The sequence below is a fragment of the Vanessa cardui genome, chromosome 20, assembly GCF_905220365.1.
Source record: "Vanessa cardui chromosome 20, ilVanCard2.1, whole genome shotgun sequence".
Lineage (NCBI taxonomy): Eukaryota > Metazoa > Arthropoda > Insecta > Lepidoptera > Nymphalidae > Vanessa > Vanessa cardui.
The window spans coordinates 8788502-8805180 of NC_061142.1; positions in this window are offsets into that span (position 1 = coordinate 8788502).

The following is a 16679-nucleotide window of genomic DNA, read 5'->3' on the forward strand; positions in this document are numbered from 1 at the left end:
TGTGATCGCTGTTTGTAAATAAAACACTGTTTATGTATCTTTATCTATAAACAAACAATGGATTTTTTTTAGAAATAGACAAAACTTCGAGAGTGCAAAGTCTTCCTCACTTATCGATAAGACGTCACTAGATATCGATAGGATCTATACGGGCCTCCACGTGCGGGACCACCCGGCGGGAGCGCGTGCGCAGCCGATGTTTTTATATAGCCAATCTTTTTCAACCCGTATGGGCTACTGATTGGTAAAGATAGAACGGGATCTCCTTATATTATTCGATTCATATTTTTTTTTAATCTGCAACATTATGTGTCAGTGCAGAATTTAGATTTTAATTTAAGTTATTCCTATTATATTTTGACATTATAAAATAAATAAATAAAAGAGTTAACGTACACTAACGTTTTCTATAACACTACTAATATTTTCCCGCAGATTCGATCGCGTTTCAGGATGTTGGTTATCATGTGTCAGGCAAAAAAGTAGCCTTCCTTGGATTTCAAGTTTGCTTTATACCAAAATTTGATCAAATTCGGTTCAGCGGTTCGGTCGTGAAAGATGGACAGACAGGCAGACAGAGCTACTTTCACATTTATAATTTTAATCTATATCTACTAAGCGTTAAGTGCTTAATGCTTAGTAAATCAGACGAACGACTGCTTGCAAATAGGTGTGACATAATTATTGATGTATAATAAATATTAGTAGGTATTTTGTATTAGTATAAATAAATATAATAATATATTATATTAGTATAATAACGACAATAACTATGAATAATTTTAATACTGTAATATTCAGGATATTTCGTTTCTTCTATGATTTAGAAAAAATATCAATAATAGTTCTTAAGTTTGACTGTGCCAGCCGACCTGTAGTTTTTTTTAAACATATCCTCAAGTCTTGTGTGTTAATGGTCACATAAAATTAACAAATAGTTTTTTGTAAACATATTAATAATTGCTTTCAATATGAAGATCGCCGATACCAGGTGCTATGGGCGTGCATTGATACTGTATTCATTTGAGCCTAGTGGTACTCAAACGCCGGAAGTGGATGGTTTGTGTACCGATTTATTAGGAAACAACTACATATGTTTTAAGTAGACAATTCGACGCGCATCTGTTTCTTCGTGATTTATTTCATTTCTTCGTTTTAAGTCCTTCGCTTTATCACTATAATGCGTTACATAGGAGTTTAGTTAATATAATAATCAAGGTATTCAAGTTGTATTATGTAAGGATAAACTCAAAACTTCAAAACACAACTTTAACGTCGAATACGAACGTGATTTGCGAAATTTAATAGAATAAGTATTATTGGATATATTAATATTAATTTTAATAATTGTATTAACTAACATGACTGTATTTTATTAAATGTTGAAAAAGAGTAACTACTGATTTTCTTGCCGGTTCTTCTCGGTAGAATCTACTTTCCGAACCGGTGGTAGCTTCACTTAATTGTTAAATGACGATTCAAAAATGCTTGTAAAAGCCTACTTGAATAAAGTTTATTTTGACTTTGAATTATGTAAGAATAAACTCAAAACTAAACGTAGAATACGAACGTGAATTGTGAGAATGTGATTTGCGAAATTTAATAGAATAAGTATTATTAGACAGTCATATCACTGTTAGTCTATTGACAAATTTTCACCACTGATTAATATGAATTGAAGTGAATTCTTACGGAATAGCAATCTGTAATTAATAGAAACGGTAGGTAAATATTCCTTCTTTTAATATCATTACAGTTCGGATGGGACCACCTATTCACCAGCTAAACGACTAAACAGCATAAGCAATAGTCCCGTTTTTTTAAATAGAGAGTGATCCAGTGCAATTACAATTACGAGTGACTTAACAACTTAGGTTTAGAGTTTTCCAGTGCACCGATAGAGTAACTGAATTGACTGTTTATGAGCAAAAGAGACTAATGAGTAAGGAGTGTTACAATAAATAAAAACATGAGTATTTTCATTAAAGTTTAGTCTTGAATATTCATATTTAAAACTTATCTAGACAATGAAAACCGGCAAGTCATGTATTGAAAACAGGATTGCTGGCAACCCTGATTTAATAATAAGAAATGGTTTTAAGTATTTAATGTAACTACAATTTAAAAACATTTAAATACAGAACATGTGCTGGCCTCTTACATTTTTATTACGAACGTATTACATTATAAAAAAAAAACTAGTGTTGCCGGTATCTAAAATATCAAAGGAATTTATGTAAAAGAAAGTCTAAGAAGTGAGGACTGTGTGACAACAAAAAACGTGCTTCACTTGTAACGTACAGGATTTGCTTGCGCAAGTCTGCAAAAAAAAAATCTTTTATATTTCGCGCAGATGTGTTAATTGAACTATATCGGTTTGACTTTAAGCGAATCGGATTACAAGAATTGCTTTTAAAGATCAGCCGATCGCGATATACTATTTAATTTATCGTCTCTGGATAGTTTTTTTATTTGTCTAAGACAGATCGATTTTTATTAGGCAAAGGTGGTACTTAAATCAGCTTTAAAATCCTAGTGCATATTACTAGGGATTTCTTTTGATTTTTGCAATATTTTGTGGGTCCTGACGCGGGAATTTTGAGCTTAAATATTTTTAGTTTATAAATATAATTATTTAATTAATTTTAAAGACACTTAAAATAATATTCCGTCGGTAAAGTCGAAAGCAAATACGTAGGAATTTGTTAAGGTCAAGAGCAAATACGTATAATTTTTAATCTGTTCGAATAAATAACTCAACGATATCATTTCATTTTCAACACATGAAGGTTTCACGAGATTTACTTTCAACGCCTTGGACCCGATCTAACAAAAAAAAAATCAGCCCAGGAAAACTTATCGGTGATTCCCCGTGAACTAATGAGTCTATCTACAAAGTCTCAAATATATATGGATATTCACAAAAACCCTAGATCTTAATTAGTAACGCTCACTTGAAATCGTAGCCTGACAATGGTTTGTATTAATATTTATTTGCATGCGGGCTGCTAAGACGGAACCATTCTTGGCTTGCACAATAGATTGATCTACTTGGCCTAAATTAACGCCATGGTCCCGCATCATCGTCCCTCGCCCCGGGCGTGTAAGTTAAATCTTTTTTTCGCAGAACTAGCGGATGTTTCTTTCATTGTAAATCTCGGTACGCCTCTCGCCTATTATTAGCGAGTTGGAGGCATTTGTTACAATACAAAATCTTATGTTTGAATTTTTTTACTAATTAGTTACTAAGTATTACTGAGTGTATTTGATTTAACCAAGTATTTTATATTTACTTGCTGATTCTCGGTTGAATTTACATTCCGAAATGCTTGTAGCTTATTTGAATAAAGGATATATCCTAGCTAATATTATAAATGTGAGTGCATTTATCATCATCATTACAATGTAAATTGACCACAGGTCAATCCAAAAAGAACTTCTTATTTTAAATAAATGTTATTTACATGTATAAATATGACCTCATGTCATTCGTGTTTAAAAAAAAGTGACTTTAAATATTAGACGCAACGAATTAACCCTTTAAAAATATTGTATATCATTTAAATTTTTCGACTTTTAAATTGAATCGCTGTAATAAGCCCTTTTAAACCTAAATACCAACGATAAATATTTATTATGGTTCTTTATAACATAACACAGACACTTCCTTTGAATACGAATACAAAATTACATGTTATCGTATCCTCAGACAACCCTTTACTTATCTCGTCGTCGGTTGTTTGCAGACCGCGACCTGTCAAAATATAAAAAAGCCCCGCGTGTAAAGCGCAGTTCACACGCCCACTTAAGACGGGTGACGTCACAGGATGTGACGTAAGGAAAGCGTCTCCCTGCGTCTTGAATGGGACACGCACACAGCCTTGACGCAGCGTCGTCACGGCGTCTTACGTGTGGCTGTGTGTGAATGAACGTACGTTGCGCGTTTACGCCGTGATTGTGTTGTGAAACACTCCTATTGAGATTGACGTGCGAGCGTCTAGTGGACAAACATAGCTTGATAGATGCGACATGAGGCTAATTGAACGATGTCAGTTACATTTACGGACGGGAAGCAAATTAAAAGTTTTAGTGGTGGTCGGAACTAGCGACTTCTAATGAGCAAACATACGAATCATTTACCGTCATAAAGTCTCGCTTGACCGCGCCTAGAACAATTGGACTTGAAAAACTGTTCGTCATTTCCGAATTTTAATGAGCGAACACGTTACGATGAATGACAGGGGCATTGGACCTTGTGCCAAAACCATAATACACCGGTAACTTGCTCGCGTTTTCACAGACGTCTCAGTTGTATTTCGAACTCTATGCACGGTACAATTAAGAGCGCGTTTAATGATAGCTGTACGTCTGGAATTTATGAAAAGTAACTATCGGTATGGAGTGCGTGTAAGAGGGGTGCGGGCAGGTGTGAAGCCAGATGTCTTGAACAAATTGCCGTGCCATAAGGTACCTACGGTGTGGACACACCCTTACCTTTGTTTGGCGCTTGGCGTGTGCCAAGCTTTAATTTTATGCTTGATTACGGAGCGATCGGGGGACTACTAATTAATAGTTGCGAGATGAACGCTCCAGACTTCCAACTTTTCAAGTATTTGATGCATTGTTTTTAGTTCTGTAAATTTGAATACGGTAAGGCACAGTAAAGCACTGAGATCATTAAAACTTTTACGAGTCGCTCAAGAACTGTACTATATATTGTATTTCGTTAATAATAACTGAATTGCGTACTCTACGTTTCGTGTTCATTACGAAAAATCTGCATTCCCTATGCATTATAGGGTCTTCCCTTACGCGGCGGGATTTCATTAAAACGTATAAGATAAACAATTAACATACAGACGGATTAATCTTCGAATTTCCATATACGCGTTTCCGTAACCGGTAAGCGTTCCATTATACGTATAGATAATGTCAAGAACAAAACGTAATCTTTCCACGTCCAACGTTACGTCTGCTTGTTGTTAAACATTTATATAAAAGAAAATTCCCATTCGCGTTTATAAAAGCGAAATGAAAACAAAACTATTCCTTTATTCATTTTTATCCGCATATTGTCTTTGGTCGGTCTCTGTCCTGTCCAGCCATGAGGCAGGTAATCAAAGGTGCACGACAAAGCCCATTCCTGGCTTTTTGAATCCTTTGCTTGCCATGTTTCATATCTCAGTAATTGGCTTTCGATTTATTTTACCCTTTATTTCAGTTTATGTCTTCGATCATTGTTAATCTTAGCATATTTTAATTGATTTAACTTAAAATTATAAGCAATTTGAGAAGATTACTTATTTGATTAGAATTTATAATACAAGTAATCGTTCTAAATGGAATTCAAGTAGATTAAGGAATGAAAGTAAAACGTCAACAAGGTTTCCAAGATGCGTATTCGAAATTTGAAATAAACCGCCATATCGGACGCGGCGTCACTTCTCCCCACATAGATGCAACCCCCGCGAAAGGTGTGCGCGTACGCAGGGGACCACCCCTATTATCTTTAACATTTTGAAGTCTGTTTGCAAGATAAAGGCAAAGGGAGCCAGGGGGTGATTTTCTTTATTCTTCAGCCGGATTTATTATTATTTTTTAGATATTATTACTGTGATTGTCGACTGGCGCGTGCGCACATGCCCCTAAGTGCGACCCTACAGGGCGAGCGTAATGTAATGCTCTTACGCGTTTTGTATTTACTTTCCTCTATTGTTATTGGATTATTGAAGGTTACTTTAGTGGTTCTTACAACTCCATAATTATTAATATTGTTACGCTTATGACTTTTTTTAATATTCATTTTGATACCAGCCTACACTGTACTGTCAAATATACAAGGTTTATTATTTGTAAGACATGTACAGTACCGGTGTTAATTGTTTAAAGGTCTTAAGAAAAGCATACTACATTCTGAATTTCACCAAAATATACTTTATTTCAAAATATTAAGAATCAAATTCCTGTGACCAATGTGGCTTTTATCGTAACTCTTACTACTATTGTATGTTCTTAAGCCACTTGTTCGAAGTTGTAATGGTAGCAAATCGTTCTAAGGTTTATTTCTATTCATACGATAAGAACAGCTGATTTTACGCACCTTACTATGTTAGATTTCTTACGAGCAATATTCGATCTAATTTCAACTTACTTAAGGTTATTTTTACAAAGCTATACACAATTCGTAAGGTAGATCACCTTCTTAAAGGATTTTCTGGAGAGTTTTTGCAATTTGAGCTGTATGAAGTTGGACCTAAAGTATATTATTGATTGAATAAGTTCGTAAGGCACGTGTTTCAAGATAATATCAAAGTGCACATGTTGTTTGATCCGGCTATAAATGTGTTTTGTGGGCGTATCAAATGTCTTTAGCTTTCGGGAATGGCGCCTAAGACAATACTTAGCCAGGTGTCGGCTTGTCGGTCACTTGGTAAAAAGCGATTTCCGTATTACTGTTTAATGTTTCATTTACATCAAAAATAATTGTAAATAGATTTTTTAATCATTATGTATTAGAAGATATTTTTAAACGTTAAATAACCGGAACTCATTTCAAACTTTGCAAAGTAAAAATCGTATATCGATCCAATATGGCGTCTAATCCTATAGACAGCGCACTCAGCGCCCACTACACTTACGCAGCTTACTTGCGCCCCTCGCCACCTTTGACCCTGCGCCGGCGCAGCTGCACATAAGATGGCTACCGCAGGGGAGTGCTACGATCGATAAATCCACTACAACACAAGACCTAAGCAAAAATTGATAATTTCACCGATTTCATTAATTGATAGATGTTTAATAAATAACAAATAATAAGAATTATCGAAACCATTTCTTAAATGTTTATCATGACGAATCTTTCATTAAAATTATTCTATAGATACCGAAATATATAATTTGAAGCGGACTGATAATATATATGCGGACGGATAATATATATTTTGAAGCGGACCATTCATCATTCGCGAAACATCTTTCGTCGATGCGCACGCGCAGAACAGATGCGTTAAAATTTAAATCGTTTGCAGAAATAATATATGGTGAATCTTCACCCGTCCTATTATGTCCTCTGAATCGTAATGTTAAGCTGAATGAGGTATTTGTATGTTAATGCAAATACATTGAGATATTGATTCGACATCTGTCGGTTTTAAGGGCCATAATTGTCTTAATGATTATACTTTATAGCGTAATGGCGCTTATGATCTTATAGTTTATTGCAACAGTAAAGAATTTAATCTTATTTAATACTAGTTTGCGATCTCGCTTTTGCCGGGAGGATAGGTATGTTTAACAGGGATTTTAACCGATGTGCTATTTCAGAATATAATCTATTTCTTTAATAAATTGCGTTCAATTCAGTTCAGACGTTCTGAAGAAATTAAGTAACAAAGATACCATCAAAACGCGTTTGTAATGTTAGTAAGATTTATTAATCATTTTTAAAAAATAACATATGAACGGACATCGTTAAAAGTTAACCATATTTTTATATATCTATATTCTTACTCTGTTCTGACTATTCGTAAATTATGTAAGAGGAATATGGAATATGAAATTTTTGTCTTGTAGTTATTATAAAAAGCTTAAGTACACTAATCAAAGACTTTATTTGCTGTCATTGTTTGAATGTCAATTACACACTTATAGTCTTGAAAATATCAATCTAAATGCTAGTCCTATATATTAGCTTTTATAATCTATAATCATTCTAATATGAGGGCAATGCTCGCAATGAGTACAAGCTATATAAAAACTTATCAATATGTAAACACTTGGTGTTTGGGCACGCGACATTTACGATACTAAAGGTGCAATACGACGACCCTTTTTGTATGCAATACATGGATTATGAAGTTACTAATGTGATGTCCTAGTATTACAATCATGCAGCCGGTGCAGGTCGCTAGTTGAATATATAAAGCTCGATGAAAATAATAGTTCATCATATACGAAACTTACATTAATCATAAACAATTACTTATAAGTGCAAATATTACTTTTGTATAGTTTTTTTTTTTAAATATTTCTCCGTTCTATCTAAAGGTATAAAATCATCCTCCTTGTCATTTATTATGTTATATAAATATAATCAAGGGATGCAAAAAATTAAAACGGTCGGTACGGATCGCGGCAATTCAATTCAAGGATGCCATATGCGGTGCAAGGTGATCCTCTCACAAAAGAACTCTTTCTTCAAGGAAAGGTGCAAATTTTGAAGTAGGTCATCTTGATATATATTTTTTTGTATTACATATGTCATGTGGTATAATTTTTATTGAGAGCATACCTGCCTTGGATGCGAGGATTGGGTTTTTTTTGGCTATTCTTAAAGATTTAAAAAGTTGCCTGACAAATTAATATGAAATTAACTTCTTAAAATTGTGTTTTATTTTATGAAGGTACATACTTTTGGTATTATTATTAAGTATTATATGAGAACATATTGATTTATGATTTTTCAATAATAATAATAATCAAGACTTACACTAACATTTTCTTAATATTACAAATTATATGTACAATTTTTTTTTTTAAATCAAATTGTATTATATAGTAAATTGTAAAGATTTACGCGAATCTTTTTGTGGCTACAGGTAATACCAAAGAGGTTTTTTTAAATGATTTATAACTATATCAAGAACAGTCCTAATTTATGTCAGTGTGTCAGAATCTGCATGCTATAATCGATAACTATTAAACCACACGCGACCCTTCCTCTTAAATTTGCTATAGAAATCTAAGCTTTATACCTTTATTTTATAACCTAATTTCATTTGCAATTTGATATTAGTACAGATTCAATCCACTATACAATTAATCTTTCGGATTTGAACTTTCTTGTTTTGATAATAAGGCTTCTGGAGAGGTCTAGGTAAACTGGTATTATGTTGTTCCCATAGCCATCTGTTGGCCTAGTCTTAGGGTTAGAAGTGTGGCATTTGGTGATACCCATAAACGTTTGATGAAGGCTTATTAATTGTACATTTCGCGTGAAATACAAACAATACACATCATTTTATATTCATAATCGTTTATCATTAAACAAATTACATATTGACTTAACATATCTTTAATAAATAATTTTAATAGATAATCTGTTAACTTATACTTGTATATTAATATTATCTGCTACTGGTTTACTGGTGTAGGCTATATCGTGATATTCAATAGCCGATAGGATGATCAAGAATTGGGCTATTATTTTTTAAAAAGCCTGGTATTCTAGAGCATTCAAATAAAAAGCTATATCATTTTCAATCCATGTGTATATCATTATCTTATAAAAAATGGCTTAAGTATTTAAAATCTTTTCTATTCAATTAAATTACAAATCATTTTATGAATAAATTAGGATCGTTTAGTAGTTTATTAAAAAAATGTTTATAATAAATTGAAAAGTGTTAAATAGCCTTGTAATGAGCCATATCAACTAATATAATGATAAATCACACCGCCCTTTCGAATTAAACAGCATAATTTTCATGGACATTGGCTTAAGTAACACGCTGACAGCGGAATAGTCGCTACACAGTAGGTACCGACTTGAATTATTTGCTATTTTAAAATAATTAAAGTAAGTAAAAAAGAGAAGTTAAATATTGTATAAGAATATACCTTAGTTGTGATAAAGTATTAGATTTTGTAACGTATGGTTATAGACCCATACATACCTACATAAGGATAATATTCGTTTATAAATAATTGTTAACTTAATATACAATTATTAATAATATATTGTTCTGTATCAAAAATTACACGAACAGATCATGGTAAATTTTGAATGCATTTTATTAAAAAAACATTAGATATCTAACTTTTTAAATATTTTCAAGACCTGGCAAATATATACTTATATTCAATACTAGCGACCGGCTCGGCTTTGTACGGGTGCAATACTGATACTAAATATTCTACAGAATTTGTTTATTTACGACATCACATTAGAAACTCCTAAAATTATCAGTGTTTCATTACTATATTTTCCGTGTATTATATACAGAGACATTCCTCTCAAATCACTATATCTATAAAAAAAAACTGCATTAAAATCCGTTGCGTAATTTTAAAGATCTAATCGTACAAATGGACAGACAGCGGTGAGTGACTTTGTTTTATAATAGTAATGTTAATGATAAAATAAATTCAATGTAAAATATACAACTTGAACCATACACTATCTCACACAAGACAGGAAGCGGTGGCTACACGAGCTCAACAAAAGATGAACGGAAAACATATAATTACGCTATCACAGCGGAAAGGCGCAGATATGATACAAGGAGCACGTGACTCACTTGCTATTTCCTTTACAGATTACAAGTTGATCAAGTGCTATGGTGTTTTGTGTCGCACTTTGCATAACCAGTCGGCTTTTGTTGGATATTTTATTCATTATATCATTTGATTATTGTGATGGGTCAAATTATTTGAAATCTAAACCTTATAGGCGGGTTTCAACCGCGATTTTTTCTTTAGTTATGTATGTCCTTGCTGTTTTCCGATCAATTTTCAGATTCAGTAATTTTACTTCAATAAAATAAGAAATGCAGAATAAATACATCAGATAAATTCTTTGTTTCTTGTCTATATGCGATGGTTTATATTAAGGGTTGTACATTTTGTGTTACACCCTTAACACATATTTTTCACCGTACGCGGATTCTGGACGACCAGACTTCTTTGAAAGTTTCTCTTATTTTTAAATCAGGTAATAATTACAATAAAAAATGCGCCATTTTTACAACGCGTAGATTTACGATTTAGTATAAAACAATATTTTCAATAATAATATTTTGTTTTATATAGAAAATATTTGTAAATACTTATAATGTAAGAATTTTATCTCATGTTTAAGATGTACATTAAAAAGACTTTCATTTATTTGTCGATTTAATTTGATTTAAAGCAAATTTGTAATGTAAATGAACTCGATAATGACAAGGAAGTTATGGATGTTATGTAAAGTGGTATGTTACGTGGGGGTGGTTATGACCAATAAATTTATAACACCTGTTAGCAACAGCGATAGAATAACGTATGATGAATCAGTTTTATTTAGAAATATACCTTTTATTAATAATAGCCGTGACTTACAATTAAGGGAGGGGCCTTTCTTTTATTTAATAATTATCGCGGTCGGTAAACAGCTCCTTTAAAGTTATTTACTACTATTCGAAAGGTAGTATCTACAGTTGAAACAATGTTTTTTGTACTACTATTAACAATGAAAACTATAATAAATAATGCGTTTTAAAATCTATTTAACACTTTATTCGCGATCACGATTGCTCGTAGTTTAAGCTTATTTAAACGCGTAATATGCAATTACATCGGTGTTTTTATATTCGACGAATCAACAGTTGTTTTAACTTTTTATGGCGACGGTACCGAATTTCTCGATGCGTGACTGGAAGGAACCGGAACTTACCACGTCATCAAGCTCACGGACCGTGCGATATCTGCTTACTTCCACTGACATTTAAAGTATGCTTATGAACTATTCATTAATTAGTACAACAGGAATAGAGAACAGAATAATGTTACACTGTGATTTATATTTATATTAGTCGATACAACGGCGTGCCTACACAATCGGAGACAGTATCGTCCTTTTCGCGCTTTCCAAGAGACGAGAGTGTAATGCTGCCAACTTCTTAAGTGGACTGAGAATATTTCGTCAAAGATTTCAAACGATTCATTTCTTTTCTTTATATCAATATATGTTATTCTCTATACTTCGGCTTATTTACGATTCTAAAGGGGAATATTTTAGGTGTCATTTCATTATATGTTATTATTAAATTACTTTATTTCTATTTTAAGCGTTGGTCTTTTTTTAATTAATTACAAGTAAAAAGGGTGAATAAAACAAATTACTACATCACCGGTAATGCACGATGCGTGACTTGGAAGACCGGAAGGCGATCATGTCCGCAATCATGTGTCCGCTACCGCTTGCGCTTATAACTTACACTTGTAGCGGTTTTTGTGTAAGATATTAATGTTAAATTTTTTTTTTTTAATTTTAGAACATGTATTTCCTATTTCAAATAGCTATAGTCGGTTTCCTTTTTCCAATTTGAATTGCCAATTTAAAAAATTAAAAAAAGAATTTTAAAATTTCCGTCAAATAAATAAGCTTATATCTAATAATCGATTCCATGAAAACATTTATATAATATAACATATAAATTATTAATTTATTTTAGTTACGGATAGAAATTGATTTGATCCGCTGTAATTACACGCACACTGTTATATATATGAAGAACAGGAACATCAAGAATATCAATTAGATATACGGCACTAATTCTTTCAAAAAGGATTTTTAATTATGCATTTGGAGAGCAATACGTACACAATAAATACAATTGTAATAGCACTCAGACAGAACAAAACCGCTCGTTCAGGTAACGTATCAAATTGAAAACAAAAGAAAAATGGGATGGAATGAACAATCCCGAAACAAGACTCGAAAGTGCATCGATTGGTCTAAATTCGAGTATTCGTCGCTAATACAGCAGTAACAAAACAACTTTAGCAAATGATTGCCTACCCCTCCGTGTAATGCTGTTTGCTTAAACTGTGCAAATAAAAATTTTATACGCTTTGGTTTGGTCACGCAAAACGGGTGACGATACAATTCGAATAACATTAATTAGGTTTTTTATCGGCCAATTATAATTCATGATGTAGGGTTTGATGCTGTTCAAAATATACCGAAATGTAGGTGAGTGACGTCACAACAAGTGTTATAATTATAGCCCAAAATATTAGCGTTTAACGTTCCCCAGTGAGGTGTAGCCTCTTATCTTTCTCAATCAACGGGCTATTGCAGCACTAAGAAATTTTTCTTTCGGAGCTAAATTCTGAGATTAGTGCATTTAAATATAAGAACATTTAGAATATTAGTATACATATATTATAAGCATAAGAAATATAAATATTTAAAAATTACGTCACAAATTAATTTTTATTAATATATAAGTAAAATGATGTTGAAAATCGGCGCCAGAGTCTACAATGTAATTCATCGCAATTGACACAAGAAAGGCCCGTTGACGCGTCTTTGTTGGAACGCCGCTACCATTCGATACTATTTCCGCCTCGAAAAATACGCGAAACATTTAAAAAAAGTGGAATAGTCATTATTTTTAATTAATTAAGGCAGCATCATCACATGAAAGCGTAATCTAAACCGAAATAGGTTAAACAAAGACTGCAGCAGCGTCTCTTGTCGCGGGCTCGGGCGGCGGCAAGCGATCCGTGGCTCACAAACGAGCGAGCCGGCTAATGCCGCCGCATCTGCTCGTAATGAGCTACTCAAGTACACCCTAACTTGTTTACATTGTTTCTTTATTGTGTTTTTTACCCGCCTCCTCCTTTCCTATGGTAACGAAATGATTTTTTTCCCCGCAATAAAACGAAATCTCGCGTCTGACGACTCTTTGTCTTTTACGCGATTTATTTTTAATTAGACGATCCTCCGGTCGTCGTGTGTGTTTTGACGTGTGCGATGTGCGAAGATTTTTAAAGTTTTTCTTTTTTTTTTCTTTTTAATTTATAAAGGATCTGCCCGCGTTACACTGACACACGTCTTTGTTTCTCTTGTTGAGATGAAAAACACAATTCAGAAATACGATCCTACTCGCCTCATTTCTGAGAAACTATTTACAATTGAAATATGTAAAAATACAAGTACATAAAATTCGTTACAAAACTAAGGATTTGTGATCAGAATAAGATCTCAGATCCCAGAATAAGATCTCTCTCGATTAGTTAGTTATTAATCGTACCCGAAACGCAATATTCATCATCGCTAACAGTCAGAAACAATAACCTCACACAACATATTATATCGAAGCATTTTTGTACAACGGCATATAAAAGCTCATAACAATTTATACAACAATAAACTTATGATCTTAATACATAACGTTTTTTAATAAAGCCGAGCAATTACGGGCCGCAGCGTCACAATCCGTATGAGCAAGTTCCGGGCGGGTACAGTTGGTAACAAAAGTGCGGTACACTCGCCAACAAAGCGGCTAATCATTCCCGTATGTGCGTGGCCCGGTTTCCATTGTCTGTTCCGTGATTAAGAGGATTGTCTCCAGCCTTCCTCGGATATTAAAAGCGTGTCTTCCCGATGCGATAGTCTACGATTGTTCACTCGCTTGTACATGCTAGATAATGCGTAAAATGTGCCGCTATGTGAAACTTTCGCGGCGTTTTTGTTTCTATTATTATATGCCTTTTTGTGCTCCGCTTTGCCTTTTTTACGGCGATCTTGATATAGATGTGACGTCATGGATATTTTAGCTTCTGTTTATTTTTTTGCTCTCGTAATGACTACCCTTTGCGGATGTGGACTGTAGGCGGTTCTATTATCTATGACTAGATAATTTCTGCTGTATTGAAATGTGTATTCGGAATGACTTTGGCAGCGTATTTATTTTTTGTTGGCAACAGATTATATATTATATAAACTTAAGATGAGATTATGTAAGACGGGCGGATCTGATAAGATCACGGGAGATTTGAGGTGGTAGGTATTGATGAAAGTGGTAATAGCTTTAGAGTGACGAGAGGGTTTGGGCCCTCTTTAGAAGGAGAAAGTTGAGAGGGTATGAAATTAATATAAAAAAGGTAACTTTCACGTCTATTATTATATTAGAAATCAAAATCATCATCGATAATAAAGTTTATGATTTTGAAAATCACGAATACATAACTAGAAATAGTCAAGAATATGCATAAGATGAGTGTACGATTTTAAGTTTAAATACTATTAATTAAGTATAATTCAATGTCATTTGTAAAAGTATTTTTCATTTTTAATTGTAAGTGAGAGAGGTACTTTAATCAAAAATATTATAAAACAAGGACCTTTCTTGATAGATAATCTAATAATAGATATATTTTAAGACAGTAGAACGAAACTTTGTTAGCAATGCTGGGCGACTATAAAAAAAGCAACAAAGATATGAAATAATTATCGTGTGATTGAGTGAGAAAACATCGGGCACTTGAACGAAGACCTCTTGTAAGAGGAAATCTTGAGAATTATTAAGATAAACGACCACACCGAATATAGGGTTGCGTTATAAAAATATATTTCTGAAATTACTTAAACGAATATACGTATATGGGATGTTTGTATTGTAGTTGTTTTTATTTAAATCTCAAATCTATATATTATTTGGTTAAAGAATTAAAACTCATATATACATAGGTATACAAACTAGCAACACTGCGCAGTTACTCCCGCGTTTAAATATCCTGATCTGACTTTGCCTACCTTCCTCAATAATGGGGCTATCAAATGCTATTGCATTTTTTCAAAGCTCACTGATAGTCCCAGATATAAACGCATTTAAGTAAAAACTATACTCTTTAAAGTAACATAATAGATTGGTCTAAAAGTTGCAATATATTTAATATTGCAATTTTTATGACTGTCCGTCTGTTTGACCCCATCTTCCTAATATATGTTGGATTTCACACTAAACTTGTCCAATCATTAAATACTGACGAAAATCCTGTTACGACATCTTCAGGTAAATATCGGGTTAATCTATAACAAAATATATAAAAAACCAAAGCAAATCAAAAAGATTATTTGACCGAATAAAACGACACCAAACAAATTGTTTATTTCGTTAAAACAAACAGAAAATGTAAACAAATAAACCACAAAATCGCGTGAACCCTAACAGCGTCTTACCCTCCGTGTTTCTCAAGACGGTGGGTAAACATTCGTAATCGCTGCACAGGTATTACACTGCACAAGCGAGCGACAACCGCAGCGATAAGCGGAGCGATTAAATAATACTTAAAAGAAAACTTTCGTAACGATTCGAATATATTTTGAATGGATATTGAAATTTTAGTATCATTTACTATACAAACTAAAATCGAGATCTATTTTAAAATATAAATAAAGTTATTATGACGCCACATATTATTTCTAATGTCCCTTACCTTGCAGACTATCTGTCTTATTTTAATGAGAGGTGAAACATTGATTGTAACATAATTTAAATGTAATTAAATGAGTTTTAACAGCTTGTAGATTGATTGCTTATAATTAACTGCGTGTAATTGAATCAATAGATTTTGATTTACAGAAAATAAAATGAGTTAAAGATAATGTGTATTTCATATAAATATTGTTTATTGTCTGCTGTTTCTTTAACACTATGGTGTCACCTTAATCCTTAAATAGCCGTGTCTGCTCAAGGGAGCGTGTCATGTGCTTCTTAAACGAAATATTACGCGGAAGGGTCATAATGGTTGCCCAGTAATGAAACAATTATGTGTTAATGTTATATTTATTGCCATAAATAAAATAATTAACAATTATTTGTCTTTAAAAATTAAAAAAAAAAAAGATTATTACGGGTATGATTTATTTATAATGGTATTAGAATGTGTATTGCATTTTAAAAGTATAAAACGAATATACATTTATAAGTATGTAGTTCGATTTTCGTGTGTACTAGCTCTTACTCAAATAGTGAACCAAAAACCATTTTTGTTTCTTTTATCTCGAAATGGATTCAGCACAAAACTACAAAATATAATCGTTACGAAATAGAAAAAAATGACTATGCTACGATGAAATAAACTTAGTTTTTTAAACCATAATAGCTGATACAAGTTATCTATCGGAA